This window comes from Carya illinoinensis, chromosome 8 (genome assembly GCF_018687715.1).
Source record: "Carya illinoinensis cultivar Pawnee chromosome 8, C.illinoinensisPawnee_v1, whole genome shotgun sequence".
NCBI lineage: Eukaryota > Viridiplantae > Streptophyta > Magnoliopsida > Fagales > Juglandaceae > Carya > Carya illinoinensis.
In genome coordinates, this window is record NC_056759.1 from 26907277 (window position 1) to 26921218 (window position 13942).

General features: G+C 34.3%; 1 non-coding gene across 1 annotated transcript; it reads right to left on the bottom strand.

The window, feature by feature from the left end:
- Nucleotides 1-1189: 1189 nt before the first annotated feature.
- On the bottom strand, nt 1190-1296 carry LOC122274792. Its single transcript, XR_006228336.1, has one exon. It is a non-coding gene; the product is annotated as a small nucleolar RNA R71 (small nucleolar RNA).
- Nucleotides 1297-13942: the final 12646 nt, after the last annotated feature.

The window sequence follows — 13942 nt, forward strand, 5'->3', positions numbered from 1 at the left end:
TAATTAACTGGTCATTGATTAGATGATAAGTAATCTTGTGATTTGCTATCGAAAGAGGGAATCATAGGGTAGATCTTGGATATTTCAGCATAGGTAAGTATAGAGATCGAAAAACTTGTATGAACCTATGTAGTAATTAAATCATTGGTCTTATTGCGTTCTTGATTATTGAATTTGCATACTCTTGTGTGAATTGATAAACTAGAATCACTTCCAATTGACTATCGAAAGAAGCTTTTGGAAGAATTAGAGATTTGCTAATAGATAAAAGAGAATTAAATTAAGTTAGCTGGATGAGAAAAGCATAGTGAAGAATTAGGTGAAATCGATTTCCTAGAAGTTTTCTTCCCATTAATTTAATCTTCGAACGTCAGTGTTATTTCCTTTGCACATTTTTCTTTGAGTTGATCTAGTTTAGATTGCAACTACAAAAATCTTAGTGATTCCTCTAGATAAAATCAAGTTTAGTATAATTTTGGTATTTGGCAAACGTAAGGTACCAATCCCTGAAGACGATACTCTTCTTATTACTTTACTATAAAACTACGATACTGTGCACTTGCAGTTTTGCACCGGTCAAGTTTTTGGCGCCGTTGCCGGGGATTGGTTTATTCTTATTTTTTTTGTCAATATCGATACAAAGTAATCTTGGTTTTAATTTAGAATTTTGTTTTAATTTGTTCTACAGGTGTGTTTTTGACATTGGATGCGCCGTGCTAGATCTCGTGATATTATTCATGTTGATCCAGAGATTGAAAGAACTCTTAGATCACTAAGAAGAAATAAGATACTAGCCATGGCTGAAGAAGATCGTGAGGTACTACCACGCACCTTGAAGGACTATGTACGACCAGTTGTGAATGGAAATTACTCGAGCATAATGCGCCAGCCAATCAATGCCAACAACTTTGAGCTCAAACTAGCTTTGATTAGCATGGTGCAGCAGGCTCAATTCAGCGGATCACCACTGGATGATCCCAATATTCATTTGACAATGTTCTTGGAGATTTGCGACACTGTGAAGATCAATGGTGTTACTGAAGACACCATTAGACTGAGATTGTTTCCTTTCTCTTTGAGGGACAAGGCTAGAGGTTGGCTACAATCTCTACAACCGGGAAGCATCGTTAGTTGGCAGGACATGGCTGAGAGGTTTCTTGCTAAATTCTTCCCTCCTGCAAAAACAGCCCAACTCAGAAGTGAGATTGGCCAGTTCAAGCAAAATGATTTTGAGTCACTCTATGAAGCTTGGGAGAGGTATAAAGACTTGGTTCGACGTTGCCCGCAACATGGATTGCCAGATTGGTTGCAAGTTCAGATGTTCTATAATGGGTTAAATGGGCAAACTCGAACTATAGTTGATGCTGCTTCTGGTGGAACTTTGATGTCGAAGACAGCTGAAGGTGCTACTGCACTTTTGGAAGAAATGGCCTCAAACAACTATCAATGGCCAACTGAGAGGACTTTGGCTAAGAAGGTTGCTGGAATTCATGACTTGGAGCCTATAGCAGCCCTTTCCGCTCAAGTAGCTACTCTATCTCATCAGATTTCAGCCTTGACAACACAAAGGATACCACAAAGTACAGAATATGTTCCATCTACAAGTATGATAGTTACAAGCAATGAGGCGAGTCAAGAACAAGTTCAATATGTCAACAATTGGAACTACAACTATCGTGGTAATCCTATACCAAATTACTATCATCCAGGGCTTAGAAATCATGAGAATTTGTCATATGGAAATACAAAGAATGTGTTGCAACCTCAACCTCCTCCAGGATTTGATAGCCAACCAAGCGAGAAGAAGATGTCACTTGAGGATGCCATGGTTTCCTTTGTTCAGGAGACCAATGCAAGGTTTAAAAAGACTGATTCAAGATTGGACAACATTGAGACTCGTTGTAGCAATATGGGAGCCACTATGAAGAATCTTGAAGTGCAAATTGGGCAACTAGCCACTACCATCAATGCCCAACAAAGAGGAGCTTTTCCTAGCAATACTGAAATGAATCCAAAGGAACAATGCAAGGCCATCACACTTAGGAGTGGAAAAGAAATTGAGAGGGCACCATTAAAGGAGAGCAAGTCCACTCCTACCGCTGCGGACAATGGCCAAAGCAAAAATCAAGTAGAAGAAGAGGAGATTGTCAATAATACACTAGAGGAGACCGACTTGCCTCCTACAATTTCATTTCCTGACAATCCTCCTATTCTTGCTCCTCCACTTCCTTACCCTCAGCGTTTTCAAAAGCAAAAACTAGATAAGCAATTTTCTAAGTTTTTGGATATTTTTAAAAAAATTCACATTAATATTCCTTTTGCAGATGCCTGGAACAAATGCCAAATTATGTCAAATTCCTGAAGGACATCATTTCCAAGAAGAGAAGATTGGAAGAGTTTGAAACAGTGAAGCTCTCTGAAGAATGCAGTGCCATTCTTCAAAAGAAATTGCCTCAAAAATTAAAAGATCCGGGGAGTTTCACTTTGCCTTGCACTATTGGAGATTCATTTTTTGATAGAGTCTTATGTGATCTCGGTGCTAGCATTAATCTTATGCCACTTTCTGTTTGCAGGAAATTAGGACTTGGAGAGATGAAGCATACAACAATTTCCTTGCAACTAGCAGATCGATCCATCAAGTATCCACGTGGGATCATAGAAGATGTATTGGTAAAGGTGGATAAATTCATTTTCCCTACTGATTTTGTGGTGTTAGATATGGAGGAAGATGAAGATGTCCCACTAATTCTTGGCCGACCATTCTTGGCCACGGGTAGAGCTTTGATTGATGTTCAAAAGGGTGAATTGACATTGAGAGTAAACAAGGAAGAGGTTATGTTCAACATCTACCAAGCCATGAAATTTCCAGAAGATCCAAGTACTTGCTTTCGGGTAGATGTCATTAAGCAATGTGTAGAAGAGGCCTTTCAAGAAGATATGCCATCCGATCACCTAGAATGCTGTATCACCACTTCATCTCATGCTTTTGATTTTAATAATTCTGCTGTTTGTGAATCTGACTTGCCTTTTGTTAGTGAAGAATTTCTCCACTATGTTTTTGCTTTGGGAGCATTGCAGCAGGTTACATCACTTAGTAATGAAGTGGGGAAGCTAGAGCCGGTGGTACCAAAGAGTGAATCTGAAAATGATAAAGAAAAGATGCAGAAAAATACTCCGGAATTGAAGCAATTACCTGAGCATCTTCGCTATGCATTCTTGGGTGATAGTGATACATTTCCAGTGATTGTTGCTACATCACTCACACCCGAAGAAGAGAAAAAGTTACTGCATGTATTGAGGGAGCATAGAACAGCCTTGGGATGGACTATTTCTGACATAAAAGGAATAAGTCCCTCCATTTGCATGCACAAGATTTTAATGGAGGAGCTTTACAAGCCAACAATCGAGCACCAAAGAAGATTAAATCCAGCAATGAAGGAAGTAGTGAGAGCTGAAATTTTGAAACTCCTTAATGCTAGAATTATATATGATATTTCAGATAGTTCATGGGTAAGTCCAGTGCAAGTTGTACCAAAGAAGGGTGGAATGACTGTGGTGAAAAATGATAATAATGAGTTCATTCTTACAAGAACGGTCACGAGATGGCGTGTATGCATGGATTACCGCAAGTTGAATAAAGCAACAAGGAAGGATCATTTTCCACTTCCATTCATTGATCAAATGTTGGATCGATTGGCTGAGTACTCCTACTATTGTTTTTTAGATGGTTATTCGGGGTATAATCAAATTGCTATAGCTCCTGAAGATCAAGAGAAGACTACATTCACATGCCCCTATGGGACGTTTGCTTTTAGGAGGATGCCCTTTGGATTGTGCAACGCCCCTGCGACATTTCAACGTTGCATGATGGGTATCTTTTCTGACATGGTGGAAGATATAATGGAAGTATTCATGGATGACTTTTCAGTTTTTGGTACATCTTTTTATCATTGTTTGCATAACTTAGCTCTTGTTTTGCAGAGATGTGAAGATAAAAATCTAGTCCTAAACTGGGAGAAGTGTCATTTCATGGTTCAAGAAGGGATCGTGCTGGGCCATAGAGTGTCATCCAAAGGAATTGAGGTGGATCGAGCCAAAATTGCAACCATAGAGAAACTACCACCTCCAAAGAATGTGAAGGGAATCAGAAGTTTTCTGGGACATGCGGGATTTTATAGAAGATTTATCAAGGATTTTTCTAAACTCTCTAAACCTTTATGTAATCTTCTTGAGAAAAATTCTACATTCAACTTTGATGTTATTTGTTTGCAGGCCTTTAATGCACTCAAGGAGAAGCTAATTTCAGCACCAATTGTGATTGTACCTGATTGGAGTCAACCTTTTGAAGTTATGTGCGATGCAAGTAACTTTGCAATTGGAGCAGTGTTGGGGCAAAGGCGAGACAAGCTGTTTAGAGCCATCTATTATGCTAGCCGGACATTGAATGAAGCTCAGTTGAATTATATGACAACTGAGAAGGAGATGCTTGCTGTGGTATTTGCTTGTGACAAATTTCGGTCTTACCTCATTGGGACAAAGGTGATAGTGTTCACTGATCATGCAGCACTTTGCTATTTGTTTGGCAAGAAGGATGCTAAGCCAAGGCTAATTCGTTGGATCCTCCTTCTTCAAGAATTTGATTTGGAGATTCGAGATAAGAAGGGAAGTGAAAATTTAGTGGCTGATCATCTCTCTCGGTTAGAGCAAGAGGAAGAAAGACCAGATTCAGTGATCCAAGAGGCATTCCCTGATGAGCAGTTGTTTGCATGTGAGATCAAGGTTCCGTGGTATGCTGATATTGTTAATTATCTAGCTTGTAAAGTTCTACTACCTGATCTTACTTACCATCAACGTAAGAAATTTTTGCATGATGTGAATCATTATCTTTGGGATGAGCCTTTGTTGTTCAAAAGATGCCCTGATCAAATCATTAGAAGATGTGTGCCGGAAGAAGAGATGCAAGACATCCTCCATCATTGCCATTCCTCATCATATGGAGGACACTTTGGAGCCACCCGTACAGCAGCTAAGGTACTTCAAAGTGGGTTCTATTGGCCTTCTATTTTTCGTGATAGTTACACTTTGGTGAAAACTTGTGACCAGTGCCAACGTATGGGAAATATTTCAAGGCGTCATGAGTTACCACTGAAAGGTATCTTAGAAGTTGAGTTGTTTGATGTTTGGGGAATAGATTTTATGGGGCCTTTTCCTCCTTCTTTCGGTTTTGCTTATATCTTGCTAGCAGTTGACTATGTGTCAAAATGGGTGGAAGCAATTGCTACAACAACAAATGATGCAAAGGTAGTGCTCAGATTTCTGCACAAGAACATATTTACAAGATTTGGCACTCCACGAGCTATTATTAGTGATGAAGGGACTCACTTTTGCAACAAGTTGTCTGAGAATCTTCTTTCTAAATATGGTGTGAAGCACAAGATAGCACTTGCTTACCATCCTCAAACTAATGGTCAAGCTGAAATTTCAAATAGAGAGATCAAGAACATCCTTGAGAAGACGGTCAAAATCAATAGAAATGATTGGGCGAAGAAGCTTGATGATGCTTTGTGGGCATACCGTACAGCCTTTAAAACACCTATCGGGATGTCTCCATACCGATTAGTGTTTGGAAAGGCATGTCATCTTCCTGTAGAGTTGGAACATAGAGCTTATTGGGCTGTAAAAAAGTTTAATTTTGATTTGAAGGCAGCAGGTGAAAAGCGACTTCTTCAATTGAATGAGATGGAAGAGTTCCGGAATGATGCATATGAAAATGCAAAGATCTATAAAGAAAAGACGAAGAAGTGGCATGACAAACAAATTCTCAGGCGAGAGTTTGCTCCAGGACAACAAATTTTACTCTTCAATTCACGACTCAAACTCTTTCCAGGAAAGTTGAAATCAAGATGGACGAGTCCTTATACAATTCATGAAGTTTTCTCTTTTGGAGCAGTAGATTTGAAGCACAAGACTAGGAATATTTTCAGAGTTAATGGTCAAAGATTGAAGCACTACTATGGAGAGCAAATGGAGAGGAACTTTGCATTTATTCCTCTTGGAGATCCTAATTGATGATCATTGAAAAGTCTGGTTGTAGACTTTAAAACAAGCGCTTATGGGAGGCAACCCATAGATCTTTCTTTCTTTCTTTCATTTATTTTCTATCTTTATTTATTTAGTTTTAATAAATTGGTTTTTGATGCAGGGTTATTTAGCATGAATAAAGAGCTGGAAAATTTTAAAACCTCGGAAGGTTCACCATGAAACCAGGGAAGTTCCTTTATTTGTTCAATCCTTTTTACTTTTGCATCACAATGAGGACATTGTTTACTTTAAGTTTGGGGGTGTAAACTCCTATAATCATTTGATCCTCTTGTTTTCTAAGTCTTGGGTTGTTGATGGGTTGTTTGATTTTCTTACCAAGCATGCATTGGAGTAAAATTGAATTCTCTATGACTCCGAAATTTGTGATTGAAGATGGTTTTGAGAAAAATTTTCAAAAATTTCTTTTATGTCAAGTGAAGTTTTGTGAGTACTTTGGTTTAAATCTTTGACCTTGAACACAATTGAGCACATAGTCGTTTTTCACTTATTCCATTTTGCTTATGAAGAGAAGAAGTTGAATTAATTGAAAGAGGGAGGTTCGATTTTGCTTTGCTTTAGAATCCGTTGATGGGTCCTTGAGGCGAAATCCTAGTTGAGATCAAATATCAGAGAAATGATCTAGGCATTTATTTGGCATAACCAAAAAGCTTTCTCAGCCGTCCTAAATGTCATGCCATCATTACATGGTGTGTTTCCATAGTCAACCCCCTTGAGCCTTCATGAGCCTTTATTGATTCTTTGAACTACATAAACCATGCCCGCTCTAAGCCTGAAAAACAATGAATCTACCGTTGATAATTTGAGAAAATACTTTGGTGGAGAGTTACATTTAAAAGAGAAAATTGGTTTCATGATGAACCATATTATGTTTGCTTTGTTTGATCAAAGAAAAAGAAGAAGAAGAAAGGAAGTGACTGAAAAAAAAAAAAAAAAAAAAAAAAAAAAAAAAAAAAAAAAAGAAGTCGCCAAGCGAAATGTGAATTACCTCAGATTTTGTTAAGGGAAGTGTTGGTATTACATCAATGATTACAGCAATAATAATGCCACAAGTATGAGCATATTGCCAAGAAAGAGCTATGATTTGAATCATGTGAGTTTCTCTTTTAATGTTCTTTTCATTAAGTATTTTTCCAGTTTGATTTAATTTCCCATATCCAGTTCTTTCTTAACCCTCACCATGTGGCCTATCATTACAACCTTATTAAAGACTTTTTGATCTCTGATTTTGGTGTTGACTACATTAGTGGAGAGGATTTCTGAAAATTGGACTTATGGGGTTAAGTTTTAAGAGAATTCTTCTGATTTTGGTTGTTCTACTTTTATCTGAGTTTGCAGGTGGTTTGAGGTTAAATTGACTATATCACACACACACTCAAGGTCTTAACTTTAGGTTGAAGTAAACGCCTAACTCTTGCTTGACAAATTGCAAAATTTTTGATTGATTTTCTTGCCATCTTTGATGTTAAAAGAGTAAGATATTATAGATGAAATCTAAATTCATAAAAGCTTGGTGAGTGATGATACTTCTCTTTCGGGTTGAATCGATATTGCCTAAACTATCATTTGCTTTTCTTTTTTGTTTGAGGACAAACAAAGTTGTAAGTTTGGGGGTATTTGATGACTTGCAAAATTTCATATTGCAGATTTTACAAGTTCGCTCAAGCGGAGGCTTTTGACCGCTCGAGCGAATTCAGGTAGATTCAAACGCTCGACTGCCGCTAGACAGGGAGTTCGAGCGGGTTGCTGAAAAACAAAGATCGCTCGAGCGGAGACATTGGCCGCTCGAGCGAATCAGGCAGAGTCGAACGCTCGATGTGCGCTCGATAGGACGCTCGAGCGAAATCAGGCAGAGTCGAACGCTCGACGCGCGCTCGACACCCCGCTCGAGCGAACATCGTATTTTGACAGATTTTAGGTTTTCCGCCGTGAGACCATATAAAAGCAATTTTTCACTCTAGAGCCGTGAGTTTTGACTGGAGAACACTTCTTGGGAGAGAAAAACACAGTTAGAGGGATTCAATTCATCTATTTTTGGAGATGGAATTCCAATTATTGCACGTACGTTGGAATCATACACGAGCACGGAGGAGAGAAAAGCGTTGAATCGTTCCCTTGAGCTTTTGACGACGAGTTGAGGCTACAAGGAGGATTTTTCAGTGTTTATTTTTTTCCCATCTTCTCAGAACAATTATGGTGAATTCGTTTATGTTGAATTCCATTTCTAGCATGAGCTAAATTTTCTTCATTCTAGGAAAACGATGTAACCTATTTCCGAACTATGCTTGATTGTCTATGCTAATTTAATGCAATTCTCTCTTTGTTTATCTGATTTATTCTGAATTTATTGCTTCTAATTAACTGGCCATTGATTAGATGATAAGTAATCTTGTGATTTGCTATCGAAAGAGGGAATCATAGGGTAGATCTTTGATATTTCAGCATAGGTAAGTATAGAGATCGAAAGACTTGTATGAACCTATGTAGTAATTAAATCATTGGTCTTATTGCGTTCTTGATTATTGAATTTGCATACTCTTATGTGAATTGATAAACTAGAATCACTTCCAATTGACTATCGAAAGAGGCTTTTGGAAGAATTAGAGATTTGCTAATAGATAAAAGAGAATTAAATTAAGTTAGCTGGATGAGAAAAGCATAGTGAAGAATTAGGTGAAATCGATTTCCTAGAAGTTTTCTTCCCATTAATTTAATCTTCGAACGTCAGTGTTATTTCCTTTGCACATTTTTCTTTGAGTTGATCTAGTTTAGATTACAACTACAAAAATCTTAGTGATTCCTCTAGATAAAATCAAGTTTAGTATAATTTTGGTATTTGGCAAACGTAAGGTACCAATCCCTGAGGACGATACTCTTCTTATTACTTTACTATAAAAATACGATACTGTGCACTTGCAGTTTTGCACCGGTCAACGACGATGCGACGTCAATGTTAATATAGTAATTAACGTAAATTACTACTTGTACGATGGAGTTGCATCTTCAGTACTTTTTGAATAATAATCATTTTGAACTAGTGTTATGATCTTAGTTGTTCAATGAGTCTTTATATATCAAGTATGTTTTAAGCATTTGGGATATTTTCAATTTGGTGCATAGTATTGCTAAAGAAATAATTTATCCGCTGCGAATATTGCATAATGTTAGATGCATGTTAGGAACATTGCATCTTATATGTCATGAACGGGGGCAAGTAACCTTGTGTTACATGTCTCGACACTTCAAATGTCCGTCCAATCCCAAACGGAATTTGGGGGCGTCACAATCCCTACTCAAGATACAGATATAAAAAAATGTTAGATGTAATTTTATTTAAAAGTGGGACTAGGGCTGATAATTGGTCAGTCTGAACTGGTCATTTTTGGACTGGACCCCAATTTTCAAGGGACCGAATTAGTTCGGTCCAGTCCTGGTCCCAGAGTTTTTCACCCTAGACCGGACCGAATGAAAATTTAAAAAAAAATTATTATTTATATATTATTTATATAATAGTTGTATATAAGTAATTATATAATTATATGTGGTATGAAAAAATACTAATAGTCTAATATAGACTGTAGTTACACTTACAAATAGTCTAAATCACTATAATTAATACTAATATATAGTTGTTGTGAAACGTAAGGACGTATTTAAAGAAAATTACAGTTGTTGTTCTACCTACTTTCACTATATAAGCCATATACTTCAACAATAGCTATACTAATAGTCTACTACTAATACTAATATACTATTATATAATTCATATAGTTATACTAATCACTAAAATTAATACTATGTATAGCTATACAATATGCTTATCACTATAATTAATATAATTTAATTATCACTATACTTATATTTAATTAATATAATTATCACTATACTATAATTTATATAGTTATACTAATTACTATAGTTAATACTTATAACTATATAAAATCACTGATTCACCATAACTAATATTACTAATATACAGTTATATTAATGGTCTAATACTATTATAATTTATATAGTTATACAAATCATAATAACTAAATAACTAAATCACTAGAAATATAACTATATATATTTAGTATGAATGTATTATTATATTTTTTAATGTATAACTATAATATATAGTACTATTATATATTAATATATTATAAGAGTTATAGTATAAATTATAATATACTAAATCACTATAATAGTATAACTAATACTAATATATAGCTATACTAATAGTCTACTATTAATTCTATTATATAGTTATACTAATCACTATAATTAATACTAATATATAGCTATACAGTATACTTATAAAGTTATACTAATACTATTAGTTTATTATATAGTTTAAGACTCTCAATTTTAACATAGGTTATATAGCTATAACTAATACTAATATTTATATTAATACTAACCATGTAGAATATAGTTATACTAACTAACTGATTCAACATAACTAAATATTATTAATATAATATAGCAACACTAAATTACTAATAGTCTAATACTAATACAATTATATAGCTATACTAATCATAAATTCATAATAACTAAATCATTATAACTCTATAACTATATATATTTAGTATCAATGTATTATTATATTCTTTAATATATAACTATTAACCATAATATATAGTACTAGTATATATATATATTAATATATTAACATATTATAAAAGTTATAGTATAAATTATAATATATCATATATGTATAAATTTATAATAGTATTAGTATAGTTAACTTAATATGTAATATGTTAGTATCAAATCACTATAACTATATAGAGTATTAGTAATAAGAGTATTACTATTATTTAATATAGTATGACATAGAGTATTAATAAATATGTGGAATTTGAATAGATATAGTAAAACTAGTATATTACATATAGTATTACTAATATTACAAATAGTTATTAGTTATAGTATTAGTACTAGTGTATTATTAATTATAGTAAATAAGTTAATAACTATTACTAATTTACTATATACTAATAGTATTAGCGTATTACTAATATATATAATAGTATACTATATGTATATATATTAAATATATCACAATATAATTATATAAGTATTAAACAAAATACCATTCAATGATAAAAAAAAATAAAAAAATAAAATAAAAAAGTCTAGGGTGGACCAAACGGACCGACTAGACCAAACTGTCTCGAATGGAACCAGACCGACCCGGTCCTTAGGGAGTTCAATCCATTTCAGGGTGGAAAAGCCCTAGACCAAATAGGTCCAATCCGGTCCACAAAACCTCCCAGAACCAAACCGAACTCCCCCTAAGTGGGACTATGATTATATGTATTGAAACTTTTTACCTCAATGTTGTACTTTGGACAGTCTAAGAAGGGTCGTCTTGGATTTCTTGCTGTATTTGAGTATCTCAGTGTGGTTTCAACCTCACAGAAGCAGAATGGTTGACTCTTTATACGTTTACCAAAGGAAGAAGAAGACATTGTTGATGATGACATTTCTAAAATGAACCAAATTCACAATGGAGTTAAAAATCAAACAACAGAAAAAACATCCAGTTCTGATTATAACAGATTCAACATAGAAAATGCAAACAATGGAGAAACATATAAACAAATCCAACCATCCAAGTCAATTATTTTAAACTGAACAATTTAATTTATTAAGAGAAAGACAATTCATGCAAATGCTTTCGATGGAGAAACATATAAACAGATCCAACCATCCAAGTCAGTTATTTTAAACAGAACAATTTAATTTATGAATAAAAAGACAATTCATGCAAATGCAATTAATGGAGAAACATATAAACAGATCGAACCATCCAAGTCAGTTATTTTAAACAAAACGATTTAATTTATTAAGAGAAAGACAATTCATGCAAATGCTTTCGATGGAGAAACATATAAATAAATCCAACCATCCAAGTCAGTTATTTTAAACAGAACAATTTAATTTATTAAGAGAAAGACAATTCATGGAAATGCTTTCGATGGAGAAACATATAAATAAATCCAACCATCCAAGTCAGTTATTTTAAATAGAACAATTTAATTTATTGAGAGAAGAGAAAGACAATTCAAGCAAATGCTTTTAATGGAGAAACATATAAACAAATCCATATATCCATATAGTTTAAACAGAACCATCCAACTTAGTGCAATCACTTCTCCCACATATAAACAGATCCATATACCACTTTATCCATATATCCATATAGTTTAAACAGAACAATCCAACTTAATGCAATCACTTCCCTCATATATAAATATAAACAGATCCATATGTTTAAATAGAACAATCCAACTTAGTGCAATCACTTCCCCCACATATAAACAAATCCATATATCCATATAGTTTAAACAGAACAATCCAACCATAATCCTAAATTAACCTACGAATTAAAAAATCAGAGAGAGAGAGAGAGAGAGAGAGAGAGAGAGAGAGAGAGAGAGAACTCAACTTCGGTTGGGGAACTTTATTCATTCTCAATTCTACACAGTTAAAAACCTACAAATGAAACAATGAAAGAATCAGTTCTCTAACCCACAAAAAAATATATATTTCCAATATCAAAGGACGAGCTTACCAAGCTTGAACCTGAAGTCCAAAAGTTAGGGTTAGGGTTTCGGGATGAAGGGTTAGGGTTAGGGTTAGGGTAAGGGTTTCGAGATGAAGGGTTAGGGTTAGGGTTTCAGGATGAATGGTTAGGATTAGAGTTAGGGTTATGGTTAGAGTTTCGAAAATCTTGAGAAGGAACCATATCTTGAGGAAGGAGAATAGACTTTCGCAAAGAGAAACTGAGGAGGAAACAGATCTTGATGAAGAAACTTGCAAAATCAAAAAAGAGGAAGGAGAACCCAAACTTGCGAAAGAGAAACCGAGGAGGAAACTTGCGAAATCCATCTACGAAAGAGAATCTGAGAGGAAACATATTTCACACAAAGGGAGGAGAACCACCATAGAATAGATGCCTTCGAAATGAGATCTTAATAAAATAAAATAAAATAAAAAGAAAGGAGCTAGAAGATGAAGGAAGCAGTGTTAGGGTTAGGGTTGATTGAGAAGATTAAAGGATTCGCAGGGTAGATGGAGAAGATGAAGGGAGATGAAAGGGCCAAGTGTTTGGGCGAAATGGAATGGAGTTGTGTTAATCGTGGGTTGCATAGCAGTATTGACATCCAAATCAAATATGCACCGTTTCATTAAGCACACGTAGGACCCCTGACTATGCAGCGATTACCCCTCGTGCTTGGATTCAGCATTTTTGTTTATTTTAATGTAAAATTCATGTGTGCACCTAATAGGCTGACACCTTACGACCTCCTGGCGATTGGGATACTGCAGATGCAGATATTCGGGTCTATGCCCGATGCAGGTCAAATTTTTTTTATTTATTGACTTCATATCAGTGAAAAGTATTTTTTAAGTATGGAAAATGATATTGTATAGTTTGTTATTTTAATTTGGTGATTTATATATTTTATTTTTTATTTATTTAATAATTATGTATAATATATATTAATATATAGATTTATTTTTTATTTTTTAAAATACTTTTAAAAAATAAAAAATATATATAATTTGCACTAAGCCTACCTAGTGGTCAAACCTTGGGCGCATAGTAGCACTAGAATTATAAGTACTCACATCTAAAGCAATTTTAACTTCTAGGATTGATTTGGTCTCAAATCAAATTATCTCGTCTCATCTCATATAATTATTATAATTTTTTTAAATTTTTATATAAAATATAATAAATAATTTAATTTTTTAAAATTTAAAAATAAAAATAATATTAAATGATTATATTATAAGAATATTTTTTTTTACTTCAATAAAAATTAAAACATCTCTTCTCAAAATG